The 18,456-nt window shown below is 39.8% G+C and overlaps 1 protein-coding gene across 1 annotated transcript in view; it reads left to right on the top strand.

Annotated features, from left to right (window-relative positions):
• GPC6 (glypican 6) overlaps window positions 1-18,456 on the top strand; it is a 1,084,450-nt gene that overhangs the window by 651,151 nt on the left and 414,843 nt on the right. The window lies entirely within an intron of this gene.

Raw genomic sequence — 18,456 nt, 5'->3', positions numbered from 1 at the left:
ATTAATATAAGTATAACCACTTTTTCTTGATAATAAACAAAACTCAGAAACAAGCCCAATTGATGCTGAATTCACAAGTAAATTCATTTTTAAGTGTTATTTAATTCTAGTCCATAAATAACGTATTTAAGCATTAAAGCCTAAAATATTACTTAAATTCGACCAGTTTCATTTCGGTTTAATTTGAACTCCAGTGATTCTTTCTTAATTTGTAGAATTAAGGCTGAAATGCCACAGCTGTCTGGCTCATAGGATTTAATGTTCACAAATTCTTAAGGCTTTAGGGAACTTACCATGTTATTTTAATAATTAATTGGGTTTTAAAATATCATTAGGTATATAAAATGGTTTGGCTGAAAAAAATGGTGTCCAGGGGCTTCCCTGGTGGCGCAGTGGCTGGGGGTCTGCCTGCGAATGCAGGGGATGCGGGTTCGAGCCCTGGTCCGGGAGGATCCCACATGCCGCGGAGCGGCTGGGCCCGTGAGCCATGGCCGCTGAGCCTGCGCTTCCGGAGCCTGTGCTCCGCAACGGGAGAGGCCACAACAGTGAGAGGCCCGCGTACCGCAAAAAATAAATAAATAATTTTTAAAAAATGGTGTCCAAAATATAAAATTCCAATAAGCAAGATTTTCCAGGCAAATAAAAAGAGAGAAACTTAGAAAGGCATCAGAAAATTGAATGACAAAGACAATCCTCCGTGATGTTCTAAGAGCTTTTGGAGGTTATGAAGGTGACAGATTCTAAATTAGAAGCATTCAGTTCACATATATATTTTTTTAATTGGAACAGGATGTTTTTGCAGGAAAAGAAGAAACATTAGGCTGTATGAAAAGGGATCTTGCAGTTGAGTCCTGACTGACTTGCAATTAAAAATGAAGGAGCAATTGAACATGTCAGAAAACGTTCGATTCTCTATGCATTGGGCATGCCTGAATAGTTTAAATTGTCAAAAGACAGAAATTCTTCTTTAATGTTTGGAGAAAAGCACTGGCTTGCCCAATATAAATTAGGGATAAGGAAACAAATGTAGAAGTGTTTAATATAAAGCCAAAATTTTGACAGCCTGCATTGTATCTTAATTGTTTACATTTACATAGGAAAGAAAATATTTATTCAGAGAAAGGCTTAGAGTTATGTTTGTTCAGTTCACATCTGCTGACATGACAGGTGAGTCATAAAAGAACAAGAGAAGCAAAATTTTAAGGACACTAAGCAGTCCTTTTTTTAATATTAATGAACAAAGGTACATGTATAACATACATTAAATGTATCACATACATTACCTCAATTTCATGCTCACAAAAACAGGAAGGTAAATATAAACATTTTCTCCAGTTTTCAGAGGGGGAAACTGAGGCACGGAAGCCATAAGTAACTTTCAGAGCTCATAAAGTCAAGTGGCACAGCTGTGGTAATTATGGAGACTAACTTAAATTTTCTTTTCTTATGTAGAATAATATGTATAACTTATGCAAAATAGTGGAAAGAAATTTTTTTTTTTATTTTTTAAGAAGTTTTTTATTCTTGCTCTGAGCTCCTAAACCATTTTGTTCAACCTCTCTTTTGATACTTATTATTTTCTACCTTGCATTATCATTTACACACTCTTCTTATGTTCCCATTGAACTTTAAAATTCTTAGTAGTTTCTTGACTTCATTCTTTTTCTACATGTATCTGCTTCAATTTAATAGAAGCCATTACTTTAAAAATATATGAGAATTAGGAATATTAACTTGTCTTCCCCCAGCTTTTCTAATGTTTTTGAATTTTGTGACAGAGAAAGCCTCCTCTGTAGCCCTTACAGATGAGGTATTAGATCTAGTGTGGATGGATGGATGTTTGGATGGATAGATAGATATCAGGCATAATGAATTGCTTCTGAGTTGAATGGTGCCTCTAGATCTTAAGGTCATATACAAGAACTAAATAGCACAAAAATGGTGAGTGAAATGTATTTATAAGAATACTTATAAGACAGTTAAAGGCTGAACACTGAACATATTTAGGATGTGTTTTCATTTTTAAGCATAATAACGGTATTGTGGTTTTGTTAAGAGTCTTTATCTCATATCAACACATAGTGAATATTTACGGATGAAATATAAAGATGTCTGGGACTTGATTTAAAATAATTTTACCATCATGGGACGGATGGAGAGTAAACAAACAAGATTGTTTTCTTAATAATTGCTGAAGCTGAATGATAAGTGCATGGAGGTTCTCCCTATTTCTCTGGGTGAAATTTTCCCTATTTCTCTGGGTGAAATTTTTCAAAATAAAAAAGTAAAAATCAAGAAGAGTTTTGACACATAATTGGTATTGCATTAAATTAACAATCTCATTTCTGACCTTCTCGTAAAGTGCTATCGTAAGGGCCTCGTAAAGGCCCTAAAAGACGTGCTCCAACACAAACATCTGTCATGCTGGATTCAATAAACCCACTGAATATCTAAAATAGCCCATATAAAACGTCTGTTATATCTAAAATACATAATGTTTGAACAGCTACACAAAATAGAAATCAAGATTTTAAAATTTTCTAATGGGTACTTAGAAACTGAATAGTGTAGTACAACACTGACTGGTGGATGCAGGCGATATTGTTCTTACTAGGTGATCTCTAACATCCCTTGTAACTGGAAAACTTGATTTTTTTCAGATCCGCTGGCCCACCATGTGAATTCATCAGAGGGATGTCAGTTGGGGCCTGTGATTAGGGTACAAGCCAATGGTTTGAAATGTTGGCAGTGACAGTCCAGTACACGCTGCTCCCAAGATATATTTTGACACACTAGTCAGTAGTGGATTTTATTTTTATTTTCAAAGCCTTGTATAATACATGGAATAGTTGAGTGATTTCTGAAGCAGTCAAAATATCAACTTCTTCCACATGAACGAACCAAAGCACATTTTTGTACAGCTGCTTTGCCTGTCCTTAGAGAGAGATGATATGCCAATTATTCCAGTCCTAATAAGACCTTCCAGGAAGTATTCATCAAAATAGACACTTAAATATAAACTCTTTTGTAGGACATGTCTCAGGTCTCCAGGACCCTATGCAAGAGGAGAGGCAATATATCTTTACCTTGGCTAATCCCCAGGACTTGAAAAAGTATGTTTATTTATTTTTTAATTAATTAATTTATTTTTGGCTGCATTGGGTCTTCGTTGCTGCATGCGGGCTTTCTCTAGTTGCAGTGAGCAGGGGCTACTCTTCGTTGTGGGGCGTGGGCTTCTCACTGCAGTAGCTTCTCTTGTTGCAGACCATGGGCTCTAGGTGCGTGGGCTTCAGTAGTTGTGGCACATGGGCTCCGTAGTTGTGGCTCGCAGGCTCTATAGTTCAGTCTCAGTAGTTGTGGCGCATGGGCTTAATTGCTCCATGGCATGTGCGATATTCCCGGACCAGGGCTCGAACCTGTGTCCCCTGCATTGGCAGGCGGATTCCTAACCACTGCACCACCAGGGAAGTCCCTAAAAAGTATGTTTAAATTGGTCTTTAAAAATGTACAGAACTTTAGTATGATGCAAAATGATGTAATATCAGTTTTGATTCTTGTATTAGTAGAGTCTTTCTTTAGCGGTACCTCATGAACAGAAATCTCTTACATGATGCCATCTGAGCTGGTCAGCTATATGTAGGGAAGATATTTGAACATTGAAGAGAATTCCTAAGTCTGGGCTGGGATGCAAAGTTTAACATCTTATTACATAACAGAAACCTTGTCTAAATGTGAAACTTAGCTACTGTCCCCATTCATGATAGTAGAAAGCATTTCACCCAGAGGGTAGCCTGCTAACTAAATTAGTCATCTAATGCTACAGAACAAATTACTCTGAAACTTATTTAGCATCTTAAAACAACACACCTTTATTGTCTCCAAGTTTCCATGGTCAGGAATCTAGGTGAAGCTTAGCTGTGTGTCTCTGCCTCAGGGTTACTCATTAGGCTAGAGTCAAGGTGTCAGCTAGGTCTGTGGTCTCATCTGAAGGCTCTACTGTAATAGGATCTGCTTCCAAGCTCACTTATGGGCTTTTGTACTGAGAACCTCAGGTCTTCATTGGCTGTTGGTTGGAGGCCTCCTGTAGTTCCTTGTCACATGGGCTTCTCCACAGGGGAGTTCAGCACATGTGAACTGCCTTCCCACAAAGTGAGCAGGCAAGAGAGGTAGAAGAAGAAAAAAGCCACAGGCTCTTTGTAACCTAATCACGGAAGTGACATACCATCACTTCTGTCATATTCTATTCATTAGAAGCGAGTTCCTATGTCCAACTCACACTCAAGGAGAGGGATTGCACAAGGGTATGAACGCCAGGAGGTGGGGATCTATGGGGGCCATCTTAGATGTTGCCAAACCACACTAATAATATTTTCAAACTACTTGACAAATGTTACATGAAAGTAGCTGCAGAGCAAAGTAACAATGTAGCAGTGTAGGTTTTGATGCTGATGGAAGGCTATTTTATGACTCCCACATTTTCTCTTTCATTTTTTCTGCTCCTTCTGCCTGCATTGTCTTACCCCATTCCTTTTTCCCAAAGTTCACAAATATCTGCCCATCTTTCAAAATGAAACCCAACATCCCTTGGTTTATGGCTCCTTTATTTATTTATTTATTTAACTTCTACAAGGTGGAGCTGACCTCTGCCTTCTTGGTTCTCCCACAGGGCTCTGTGCAGGTTTTTGATGGCCCCAATAGCTCTTGATTGTACATATAGTCTCTGTGTCTCTCTTCATCCAAAAACTTGTATGTAGCTTAAGGCAAAGACAGTAAATATTGGTTGCAGGAGTGAATAATGGATTCTCTCTCAATTGCTACACGCTTCCGTGCATAGTATATTCTACACGGAATCCCATGATAGAAGGCGGGAGGGTCTAAAGTCGTAAATAAGGCAAGAACTGCTTAGAATCAGAATCAAGAAACTGGCTTAACCCATTGACAACCTACGTAAGAGATACTCAAAACTGACACATTGATAAGAGAATAGAAAAGTCACATCCCTCATCTCACTCTCACTCTGGTGCATAATTTCATTCAGTGGAATCGCACGCATCCCAATCGCAGAGCTCCTCATAGGAACGGCTGAGGTCTCCATTGCAGCCACATTGCAGTCCATTTCTGCCCTCTGTCCAAATCTGTTTATCTGACTCTCATTTCTCCTGCGCTCAAATATATGCCTCAGAGTCTGTTTCCAGGGACCCAACTGAAAGATGCCTGCTTGCCCTCAAATCCAAGTTTCAGGAGCTTTTTTAAAACATTTTCCCCTTCCCCTATCTCTCCAGTCTTGTTTCTCATGACTGTTCTACTCTTCTGCATTAAAAAGCCTCAAGGAATGGGTGGCACTAACTCTTATCTGAGAATGAGTTAGCAGGAAGAGCTAAGGACAGTTGAAGGAGGGAAGGCTCTAATTTTGCACATCAGTAAATGCTGTCCTTGCCCCAGTCCTCTGGTTTGATTGAAATGTATTTTATGAATGATGTGTTATTTTTCCTGAAATAACAGGGTCAGTCACAAATCCCACAACTAAGCTCTCCCATCACCAAACATCCCCCCCTCAGCGAGGTTCCACATAGTAGCTGCTAGTCCTACGTGGTTCCCCTCAGACAGCCAGGCCATTTGTGGGATGAAATGCCTCTGTACAAGGGATTTCTGTAACTACAGCAAGTCTCTATAAGCTGGAACAAATTCCCATTTCTTCTAGCACCTTGGTAATTTGAAGAGAGACCTAATTTAAACATAAGATACCTAGGTTTTATTTCGCTTGTTCTACAGCCACTAGACAGTTAAAAACAAAAAATCCCAACCCCATTTGTGCCTTATCTTCAAGGACTTCAAGTAAATATGATGTTTTTCATGTTCTTATATTTCAAGGGGTCTATTAGTTGTAATTCGTAGTTCTTACAGGGATGAATATTGCTATTTATTGTGTTTGGTTAATCATGGTCATGGGGAATTGTTTGGAGTTTTGATTGTGGGCTCATCCTCAGTAGGACTTCACCTGTGGAATAGTAGATAAATTGGAATTTGGGTGAGTCTCTCCAGAAAGGATTTGTGTTGGCTTCCACCAGACTTCACAAGGGTACCATTGACGAAGACTGTTTTCGGGGAGAATCCTTGGATCACATAAGTGGTATAAATTTGCATTCCAAACTCAAGTGAGAACAGACCCAAGGTTAAAATTTTCTGGGGTCTGGTTTGTTTCTCTTTTCCTACTCGGAATTTATGTTGTCTCCCCTGTACTAGTGGGTCATTTTTTTTTTTCCTAAGCGATATATTTCACAGAGTGTAAGCTCACTGCTGTGCTGATAAATGTCTAAGAACCAGCTCTTTGGGGGAAAAAAAGGTTACACACACACACACACACACACACACACACACACACACACATAGATTTATTATAAATCTTAATAAGAGGATATATAGTGCACCTGTTACAAGTAATAATAAAATATAAAATACTCTTAATTTTAAGTTCCGTATGGCCAGTTGATTCTCATAGAATGCTTTTGTGGGTATAATCAAAGACCCGCAAGTGAGAATAAACAGAGGCTCTATATTCAGAGCTTGCCCTATCAAGGGATTCAGCCATCCATCACATGCATTTGGCAGAGACAGAAAGGCATTCGATGTAGGGCGGTGGGAAAGCTTTACAGTAGGGGGAGAATGGGGAAGCTTCAGGTATGCTCTGATTGGAGGTTGTTGAGAAGGGCAGGCTAATTAGAAGTCGTCATCTTCTGTGATGAGATTGGGAGCTATTCGGTTCTCTGATTCATCCTCATTTGGAAGGGAGGATGCAAAAAAAAAGGGAAGTTTGAAGACATAGACCAAGTCCTGAATGTTCTGGGGCAATTGCTGCAGAAGTTTTAGGTCAGAGTGCTGTTGTCATACACGGTCTAGATATTGTCCATTTGTATAGTCAGTCTTTCATTGATTTGTGCCCAACTCTTGTAGCTGTAGCCTCCCTATGGTTGCAACTGGCAAATGAGTGTAGTTCCAACATGAATGTTGGTTGGTATTTCTGGGTTTTTTAGTGAGTAACAACACAGATGAATGTATGTTGGAATTTCATTTGTTCATCAATAATATGAATGACTGCTGAAATGAATAAACTAGATTTCAAACACTCAGTTTTTTCATGCGACTCACAATGTAGTAAGTACAGACATGCCACACTTTTAAGGTTAACCTTACTTATTAACAAAATCTCCATCACTTTCCTAAGTCTAGAAAATCAACAAAGCAGTAAATGAAGCCCTGTAGCCTCTGCCGTTTTCCGTAGTATAGTACTCCTATCGTGGACAATTTCATGGTGCCAATGTGACATTACGGAACATGGAGTTTGGAAGAAATGTGCAGAAGAACAACACCATTTTGTAATATTTTCACTCTAGAGAGACAATAGACATAAATAACCTCAAATGTATGGTAACAAATAGGAAGAAATACATTTTGAGAATGTATTACCTTTGTCTTTAATGAAATTTATTTAGTTGCAAATTTACATAATTTAAAATAATGGCTCTGTTTGACAACAGATTTACAAAATTTGTGAAAATTTAATGATTGCCAACATATTTTTGGTGCAAAGACACACAGAGTTTATATCAATAAGCGAAATAGTTAATGTCTTAGTCTTCCTGTTTTTGAGAATTTCAGTGTGTGTTTTTGTTCCACCGTGCACAGGCCAGGCCTCATCTCTTCCCTTTGAAAGACATTAAAACCCAAAGCCCTTGATTACTAGACTCTCAACCCCCAGGCCCACCCACTCCAGCAGCCAGATAGGGCATCTTGCTGTTCTTTAGTTTCATCTTGATTTTGGCCCTTGGAGATTTTCCCTACTTTTTTTTCCAGCTATTATACATTTAAAAGAGTGTTTTTAGTATCTCATCCAGCATGTCGGGGTGTTTTGTCATGGGGAGGTTTTAAGGTATCTGATTTGAAGATTTAAGAAATATCGCCAGGAATCTGGAAGGCACCTGTCTTACATTAGCACTTTGTAGAAATTTCTGACTCTTTAGAAGGAAGTTTTTCTGACCTTCAAGATTCAGCTTTTCAAGACTTAATAATAGCCAAGTTCAGTTTACTACATAAAAACTTCTTTGGTGATTCTTATCATCTGTGGCCTTCAAGAGACATGCTTTGATTGAGAAAATGAGGAAATGCTCATTTCTAGGTAAGCAGATAGTGAAGGACATGCTGTAAAAGCAGAGCTGCCAGGCTTCCCAGGTGGCGCAGTGGTTGAGAGTACGCCTGCCGATGCAGGGGACACGGGTTCGTGCCCCGGTCCAGGAAGATCCCACGCGCCGCGGAGCAGCTGGGCCCGTGAGCCATGGCCGCTGAGCCTGCGCATCCGGAGCCTGTGCTCCGCAAAGGGAGAGGCCACAACAGTGAGAGGCCCTCGTATCGCAAAAAAAAAAAAAAAGCCCTTATTAATACTGTATTCTTCCTATCATATTTAATTCTGTATTCTTCCTATCGTATTTTCTCTGATTTAAATAATATTCATGTAGTATAAATTTCATTTTATGCAGAAATGACAACCAGTCGTGTCAGGCTAGATGGATCTGATTGATTTGCTTAACAAATGTCTTCTTTTAGACGATCCAGTTATTCTTATAGGCCATCTTGGCAAATGTATGCTCGTTCAGTAGCTTGATTCCTGGCCGTGGATTCATTTAATCATGTATCACTATAAATTCATGAGCTATAGGTAGTGGTATCCAAGAAATTTTTTTTCTTAAATTATTAATAGATGTATCCAGTGTTGGGTGTGGATTTAAATTGTTGTCCCTGGGACCAAATATGTTTTGTAGCAAAAGTATGATTTAATGCATAATTTATTTAAGGTTTCGTAAAGATGCAGAAGGTGTTCTTTTCCAAATGCAAACACATCGAAAAACTCTGCTAGATAAGTAAACATGATACTTTAAGAGGGAGTGTGTGAGGCAATAGATGTCATACCCAACACAGATAAACAGTAAAAGTATATTTATGTGATGATGGAGATGTTTTTGTGGCATCCATGTACCTTTGAAACACAGCGAGGATTATTGATGAATATGCCCTTTATAGTTGCTTTGATTTACTTGTTTTTTGTTTGCTTTTTAGTGATCTTTGACAGATAAAATTGTTTTTCCATTAATCCCCCTTCATTCCAATTATTTTTTAAATTCCCATATGTTCTGATATTTCCAAAACAGTGAGTTGAGATATAAAACTTATCTGTGGAGATGACAAGGTTTTCCCCCTTCATTTTAAACTGGGATTTGTTATTAACAGGATATTTATCTTTTTTTGTATTTATTTATTTATTATTTTTGGCTGTGCTGGGTCCTCGTTGCTGTGCGTGGGCTTCTCACTGCGGTGGCTTCTCTTGGGGCAGAGCACGGGCTCTAGGCGCACAGGCTCCAGTAGTTGTGACTTGTGGGCTCTAGAGCACAGGCTCAGTAGTTGTGGCTCACGGGCCCAGCCGCTCCGCGGCATGTGGGATCCTCCCGGACCAGGGCACGAACCCGTGTCCCCTGCATCGGCAGGCGGACTCTCAACCGCTGCGCCACCAGGGAAGCCCCAGATATTTATCTTTTACCCTAACTTTGGGAACCTTCTACACTGTTGTATTCTGTTTTGTTTTGCTTTGTTCATAGGCAAGGCCCCGTCTTTGGCTCAGATTTAATAGCTCCAGATTAATCTTTAATTTTTTTTTCACTTCAAAAGATGTTTGTTTTCATAATCAATGAGAGATTTTGGTAATACTCTGGGATACTTCCTTAGTGCCTGTAACCTGCAATTTAGACAATGAAGCAGTTTCCAGTCATCAACTCATGTTCTGCTTTGCCTAGCACAGGCCATGACATTTTTTCTTGGCGAAGTCAATAGATTTTTGCATTGGTTGGTACATGTTTATATGTGAGTGTATATGTGTGTCAAATTCTGGTTGAATGCCCGATGAGAAATAACCAAGTGAATAGATCCCTAATATTCTAGTGACGTAAAATTTGAGTTTTTCAAGAATCCCCATATTCACAATAAATGTTTGTATGATACATGAGTAACGGTCAACAAAGTGGAATTGAAATGGATATTGTCAACATTAACCAAACTCAGTCATTACTCAAGTGACATCGTATACCAGCCTTGCAGCTTGGTGAGTTTGAATTGGGTTCTACAAAATAAAAATGTCTAAGAAAGTCTAACAGAGCTTACCAAGTGTTGGAGGGAAGAAGAGATGGGGAGTTACTGATCAATGAGTATAAAGTTTCTGTTAGGGATGAGGAAAAATTTCTGGAAATAGAGGTGATGCTGGCATAACACTGCAGATGTGCTTATCGCCACTAAATTGTACATTTAAAAATGTTTTAAATGATAAATTTCATGTTATGTGTATTTTACCACAATAAAAATTAAGTAACTAATTAGCTAATTAAAAAATTAAATGTCTAAATGTCATAAAAGTTGAGGAACAACAAATAGTTAATGCTGACAATGTTAGATCCCTAAATGCCATGGATCTGCCATATTAGCTAGTGGTGTTTATGTGTAAGCTTTAGGAGACGGGGCACCTATTACTCTACTACACTTAAGTAATAAATGTACAAATATAAAAGCTAAAGGAATGTGCTATTTTTTCACCCCTGTAATACCTAGAGCTGTAAACCATGTCTTTTTCAGCATTCTGCAGATAACCGTTCCCTACTCATTAAGATGAGTAGACTTCAGAGTTACTAATGATGATGATATTAATTATGATAAATTTATGCTGATTCCACTTGTCCTTACTGGTCACAATTGCTTAGTCTGATCCCTTGTCTCCTGGTATTTTACCTAATCAGGTGATGAAGTGATGCTGACAGAGGGCTACTCTCTATTCACTTTGATTCACCTACAAACATCCATGTTTTCATGATTCTGGCCTTTTCACAGATCCATCTGTAACCTTCTCTTGTACTTGACAGAGTTGGTTGTTCATCCAGAAAGTATCCTGAAGCCAGGGTAATTTTTTATTGTCAAAGCTCATAGGAGTCAGACATTCCTAGAGGAGAAATCTCAAGTTCTCAAAACTAATTTTTGCCCTGAGGTTACTGGGGAAGTTATATATCATACTCTTCTACCCTAGCAGACAGGACACTTCTTCTTTAGAAGAACTTGACTGACTCCGTGGTCTTAGGAGCAAAGAGTGAGTTTGGGCTTGGCTATATTAATCTTTAAATCAATAACAGAAAATTGCATAAATAAGACTTTATCTTGTTTTACATCCAAGGTAAATTCAAGCAACATTGAAAATGTAATATGTATGTTTCAGGAAAATTATTTAGGCAGGAAGAGTAAGTATTCTACTTCATGCCTCCCACTCCTACTGGCCTTTTATTTTCCTGATAAATTATTTTCATCCTCAACCAAAGGTGAACCGTTACTTCCTGTTTGATACTTTCCTCAACCTTCTCAAGTATAATTTTTTTTTTTTTTTTTTTTGCGGTACGCGGGCCTCTCACCCGTGTGGCCTCTCCCGTTGCGGAGCACAGGCTCCGGACGTGCAGGCTCCGTGGCCATGGCTCACGGTCCCAGCCGCTCCGCGGCATATGGGATCTTCCCGGACCGGGGCATGAACCCGTGTCCCCTGCATCGGCAGGCGGACTCTCAACCACTGCGCCACCAGGGAAGCCCTCAAGTATAATTATTGTGAGCCTACCAAGCTTAATTATTTTTGTTTGATTTTAAGTCTGGTATTCCCTTTAGTCTTTGGAGCCCTTTAGGGCCAGAACTATGTCCTAATTCATTTTTCCACCATCTTCCTAATGCTTCAGCAACATCATCTTCCTGCTTTTTTTGACCAGGAAGTCTGTCTATCTAAGTGAATGAATGAATGAGTGCCTGAATGAATGAATGAATATATAAGTAAATGAAAAATATCCCGCCTTATGCATTTTATTTGTTCTTCTATTTTGCTGATATCTAATAATGGCTTTGGAGTCAGTTAAGGGTTCAATTTTAATTTCTGATCCTTAGAAGCAGTGGATCAATTTACCCAGCCCCTCTAAGCCTTAGTTTCTTCATCTGTATAGTAAAAATAATAATACGTATTTCAGAGGTTCTATAGTGAAGACAGGATAAATGAAGTCAGGTGATTACTATTAGCAATGTCTCAAAAAGAACTAATAGCGGCACCAAAAATAGGCATAAACAAAAGCTTGAATTTTTCTTAAAAGACAACAGGGGGCTTCCCTGGTGGCGCAGTGGTTGAGAGTCCACCTGCCGACGCAGGGGACACGGGTTTGTGCCCCGGTCTGGGAAGATCCCACATGCTGCGGAGCGGCTGGGCCCGTGAGCCATGGCCACTGAGCCTGCGCGTCTGGAGCCTGTGCTCCACAATGGGAGAGGCCACAACAGTGAGAGGCTCGCGTACAGGAAAAAAAAAAAAAAAAAGACAACAGTCAGGAGAGAAATCAATAGCCTCAAAGGTCACTGGAGCTAATTAGAAACAAGGGATAAAATGATGGACATATTTCATAAGCAATCTTCAACCCAGAATAAATGGGTTGTGTTTTGGATGATTGCTTCTGAGTCAATTGCCTTAGAGCTGAGAAATAATGTTCTTCCATAGAAACAACATGCCAGTCGATAATTCAGTTCTTAGAACAGCCAACAGAGTGCTACTCACACAGTAGCAGTGTTGCTGGTTAAAACACGTGGGAGAAGACAGAGAAGTTTAGCTATTGAGCAGGTCCAGAAAATCGAACTTACTGGAAACAGGTGATAAATTTAAAATGAAGTTTAAAATGGGCTTTTATATCCATTTTCAAGATGATAATCAAAATTAAACAGGAATCTCATGAACGAGTATTTACAGAATCTGTTAGATGGGGAAGAACTGGAAGACCATTATTGTTAAGGAGAACTAAATTAAAAGCCTGTTAGCCATGCAAGACTCTGGAATTGTGAAAACTGTACAGAGCCTCTTGAGTTTTAATTCCCTGACATGCAAAATGAGAACATTAAAACTTGACACAGTTGCCGAGAAAGATTACGTGCTACCGTTTATTTTGATTCATTAGGAATATCTTTCTAGTATCATTTCTCTTTCACTTTGGACCTCCAACTTTAGCTCACATCTATGTACCAAAATCTATAGATTTTCTTGTCATTGAAACTATTCTATTACAAACATCTCCATTATTCAGGTGTTTTCTTTCTACAGAATTTTCAACTTTCCATGTTTTTTCTTAAGCCAACTATTTCTCTTTATCCTCATGGCACCCACCCTTCAACGTCAGAAATTCATTTTGCTCAGGCTTCTGTTGATTTTGTCACCCTGACTCTGAACCAGATCTCTGTGATCCTGGATTTCCACAACTTTTGCTCCAGTGCTTAACCTCTCTTTTCTTCTATCTTCTCCTTAAAACCCATCTACAACCTGGATGAGTTTTCAACGTCTGTTGAGTGTTCTCTCTTGAAGATTTTATCTAGCTTTTTTTTATTGGAGTATAATTGCTTTACAGCTGTACAGTGACGTGAATCAGCTACATGTATACATATAGCCCCGCCCTCTTGGACCTCCCTCCCACCCAGAAGATGTTATTTAGCTTTGAACTCTGCCTTTGAACGTTCTCTTTCCCCGCTGATCCTTCCTGTGTGGTCTTTATCTTCTGCACGCTTGCTTGCCTCCTTCCCTCTCAGTCTAGGGCTTTCAGTCTGACTCTAGTGGAATATTTATTCATTTCTTTTGTTTTTCTTCATTATTGTCCTCATTCTTGGTGTCTTTCTTTTCTTTCTTGAGCAGACCTGCCTCCCCTTAAAACGTCCTCTCTTTCTCTTTTTATTAAAACCGTTCTGTCCCATGTTTTATCCTCCAGAACCTGTTCCTTGTAGAAATTTGCTTTTTCTCATGTGACTTTCCTTACATTTGAAATCCATCCATTTATTTGCTATCGTTTTATTTTGACTTGCTATGCAACATTCTAAATTCATCTTGGCAGGCTTTTTTTTTTTTTCTTTCTGTCTCTTCAGACTGGCTTTTGTTTTTCTGGCTCCCTTTTCCTAGGATCTGTTCCTGGAAAGTTTGCACTGATACATCAAATATAAAGTCATAAAATTGTAGAGGTGGAAGGAATCATAAATATCACTTATCCAGACCATGTGTATTACCAAGAAGAAAAATGACTGAAAAACATCTTCCAAAATCCCAGCTCATAAGTGTCACCTCCTTCCTCAGAAACTTTAGGTAGAGCCTGCATTGAGTGTATTGATATTGTCAATTTCTACCTGTCTGTATTTCAGTCATTTTTCTATTAAGAAATGGATGGATACAGTGCATATGCTTTTAAAGATTTTGATAAAATACACATAACATAAAAATCATTGTTTTAACCATTTTAAAGCATTCGATTCAGTAGCATTTAGTGCATTCACAGTGTTGTGCAACCATCACCATTATCTAGTTCCAGAACATTTTTTATCATCTAAAAGGAAACTCCTTACCCCTTAAGCAGTCCCTGTCTAGTTCTCCTTTGCCCCCAGCCCCTGGCAACCACCAGTCTGCTTTCTGTCTCTAAGGATTTACCTATTCTGCATTCTTCACATAAATGGAATCACAGAATGTAGCCTTTTGTGTCTGGTCCCTTTCAGCATATATGGTTTTATAGGATACATATGTGTGTATACATACATATAATAAACCTTTTCCCTTAAATATTATTCTACACGTATAAGACTCTTTTCCATTCCAAAATTTTGCACGCTTTGCTTTTACTAGTGGAAGCATTGTGTCCTTTTTCCTACAACTGAAACATCTTTTCTGAAGTAGCGTTAACTCACGAAGCACACAGATGAAGCGTGTCTTAGATTGGCCTACATAACAGTTGTACACCTGTCACAGGCCTGCAGGGGAAGCTCCCAGAGGACATTCAGTCTCACTTGACAAAGTTCCTTCACTCATTCTGGTCTTTGTCCTCCAGTCTCTAAAATAAATCCAAGAGGTAGACGGATAGGAAGCTTCCAAAAACTCTTCCCTTGCCCCAGACTTCGTAACTCCAAACGTGTCCAAAGGCCACCTGTCTCCTTCAACATCCACCATCTTCTAATGTAGTTGAGAACAAGAAGATTTGTCACACTTATGCCCTTGAGTTGTTCCCATGGCAACTGGTTGCACTTGCCCTCCACCAGTGACCTCTGCTTTTACTTTTTGCAAATCTCTGTCCAAAAGTTGTGCACTATTCTCCTCCTTGACAGAATGCTGGGCCCCTTGTATGCCATTGACCAAGGAATGAATGGTGGCTGGTTATTCCTGCTTTATCCACCGCCCCATCCCTGTCTCTTTACTCTTTATTATCTCTTAACACCACATCTTATCTTCCTGCCAGTGTGAGGTACAGAAAGAAGCTGGTTATTCGGTGGTTAACTCTTACATGAAACACACACACGTACACACACAAACACACACATACACACACCTACCTGCAAAATACAGGTGTTAATTATCAGCAATAATATAGTGTAATCTTCTAGCAATAATATACTGTAATCTTCTATCGTATCAGCAATAATATACTGTAATCTTCCTTTTAGTTTGCTTGAAGGAAGCGAACTTTTTCCTGAATGCAATATAATCTACTCAGATCACTATCTTCAAACACAGCAGGGTTCAGTATTCATTATTATGCAGATTGCTATCAATCACACACACTGATTAACAAACAACAATATTTACCTTCTGCCACCAAGGCTGTGCCCAAGAGCCCACCTACATGAAAAACAGAGTCATCTACTCATGGATGACAATACAAGCCCATGGTACAGGTTTAGAATTACTGCTTTTCTGTCCCTTAACACAAAATCACATTTCTAGGCAACACCTCACTGCTTTTTTTTTTCCCCCCAGCAGATGGTTATTTGAGCATCTCATACAAATCAGGGGGCTGTTTGTGGGGGAGGGAGGGGGTATTGAGATTGGGGGGAGGTTGTTTTTCCAGTGTCAAGTTCTTTAGATTCATCCCATTTTAATTAACAATATGACTCATCACAATTTAAAAAATCGTCACAATATTATTTCTACCTCAGTGACTGTTATACTCTTGAGAGACAGCCTTTTACAATAAACCTTACCTAGAAAGAATTGAACAGATATCTCTTAAAAAGTGATTTAATAGTCTTACCTTCTGTCTTCTTTTTTTTCCCACTTTCATCTTGATAGGAAAGTCAAGCGCTAATTAGCGTGTATTTTCTTTTTCCATTCTTTTCTTCACCATAATGCTGTCTTTCCTTCCTCTACCTATCCCAGTGAATTTTTTCAGCTTTCTGGCTGTCTAATCTCTTCTTCAGCCAACTACAGCTTACACCTACGACTCACTCACGCTGTCTTGTCCTGGATGGCTGAGAGAGATGGAAACCATCTTGACAGAGCACATGTACAGCTCCGATAGTTCTTCATCTCCTCCAGGTCTCCTATCATTGGTCATCTTCACTCCTCCTCGACGTCCTTGAACTTCTGCAAGCCCCACCCATTTCCCTGTGTCTCTCTGGCTGGTGATCATGTTAGCTTCCTCCAAGCATGCAACATGCACTCATCAGACCCTTGTGACAATTCTCCAAGCAACCTGATGACTTACCATTTTCATCTTTCACCCAATGAATTACCTATTAAAAAGACTGGGGTCAAGACCCCTGTTTCTCTGCATCCAAATATGATTCTTTATCCTCCTGTTACTGCCAAAATAGTGATGTCAGTCATGTCAGCGTTAAAACTCGCCAACGTCAGACTGCCTTCCTGGAGAGATCATAGTATACAGAAGTGATGAGTGCTGTTTCTCTAGGTCACAAGTCAGGAAGGATTTTCTCCGAAACAGAACTGTCAAATATTGGAGAATTAGTATGTGAAAGCACACCCTGGTGTTCCCACTTCTGCCCTAATCCTAGATTGGGATGACACTATCAATTAATCAAGCAAGTATTTGTTCAGCACATACGCTGCCCTAAACAGAATTAAAGCCAAAAGAGCCACATTTTTCAAGTGATGTAAAGGGCAAAAATATATCTGTGTCCAACCGGGCATATTTGTTGTCAGCAGATGGATGGGCACCCGCTTCTATTCATCTGTGTTTCATTGACTTCCTTTCCAAATGCATGTTCAGCAACCACAGTCTCCTTTGGAAATCTTCCTCATTTGCAAACAGAGAAAATCCTTCTGCCACCTTGTTCTTTTCAAGGTGATTCATCTGGAGTCTGTGTACCACCTGTGTACAGGTTATTTTTAAAACCATTTTGCATATTATTGTATTTTCTTCCTAGAAATTTATAGTAGTCTAGTATCCCAAAGTTGTCCCATGATCTAAACCCATTTTTAGGCCACCTGTGAGGAGCAAGGTGTCTGGGTCCTCCTGGCATCCAGGCAGCAGGTGAGAATTATGTGTCCTCAATGTTATCACGAGATGAGGGAGTTTGTAACACTGTCTGATGTTTAGAAATAAATGCTTCTAATTTGGGATTCCTGCAAGGGATAGAGTTATCTCTGGACCCTTTTAGGCTGTGCTAACTCACCTGAATGCATACTTGGTGGAGCATGTGGACCAGCCAGACTGGAACTCAGGGGTAAACCGGGTAGATACTGCGGTACGCGGGCCTCTCACTGCCGCGGCCTCTCCCGTTGCGGAGCACAGGCTCCGGACGCACAGGCTCAGCGGCCACGGCTCACGGGCCCAGCCGCTCCGCGGCATGTGGGATCTTCCCGGACCGGGGCACGAACCCGCGTCCCCTGCATCGGCAGGCGGACTCTCAACCACTGTGCCACCAAGGAAGCCCTGCTAGAGCCTTTTTATGAGGCAGGCACTGTTCTAAGTGTTTTACAGGTATTAATTCCTTAAATCCTCACATTAACCCTGGGATCTGGATAGAAATTATCCTCATTTTACAAATGAGGAAACTGAAGCATAAAAAGTTTAATTGCCTAAGGTCACACAGCTAGTAAGTGTCAGAACTGGGGTTTCTACGCAGGCAGTCCAGCTCCTTCTCTGCCTCTAAAAGCCTTGTGAGTTACAGATTTGGGTTTTTTTTTTTTTACCTTGCTTATCTTATCTAGCCTCCCACAGGAATGAACTGCAAGTGACCTCCCACACCTTTAAGTGTGTTCCTCTAGAGACATCAGATACTGTCTGGGAGATAGTGAAAGGGTAGGAAAAGTAAATCACTGATCTCTCCACTTTCAGCATGATCCCCTCCCTGCTGGTATTTCCTCAAACTATGGAAGGTGAGCTATTCTCTTAGAGGGTCTTATGACTCTTATTTTATCAGAGAAAAAGGATTTTAAGATGGTGCATAATCATAGATGAAATACACACACACACACACACACACACACACAGAATTGCACATTGGCCCTTGGAGGACTTGAGCAAGTTCCTCTGAGACGAGTTTAACTCACTGATCTGTATCATTCTCTCGCATCGCAGCCACAACACATCCCAGGCAGGT

Source organism: Aethalodelphis obliquidens, unplaced genomic scaffold (assembly GCF_003676395.1).
Source record: "Aethalodelphis obliquidens isolate GAN/ISIS:26980383/991018 unplaced genomic scaffold, ASM367639v1 scaffold15, whole genome shotgun sequence".
Lineage (NCBI taxonomy): Eukaryota > Metazoa > Chordata > Mammalia > Artiodactyla > Delphinidae > Aethalodelphis > Aethalodelphis obliquidens.
The sequence above is the reverse complement of the archived record's forward strand: the minus strand, read 5'-3'. Positions and strand labels throughout refer to the sequence as shown.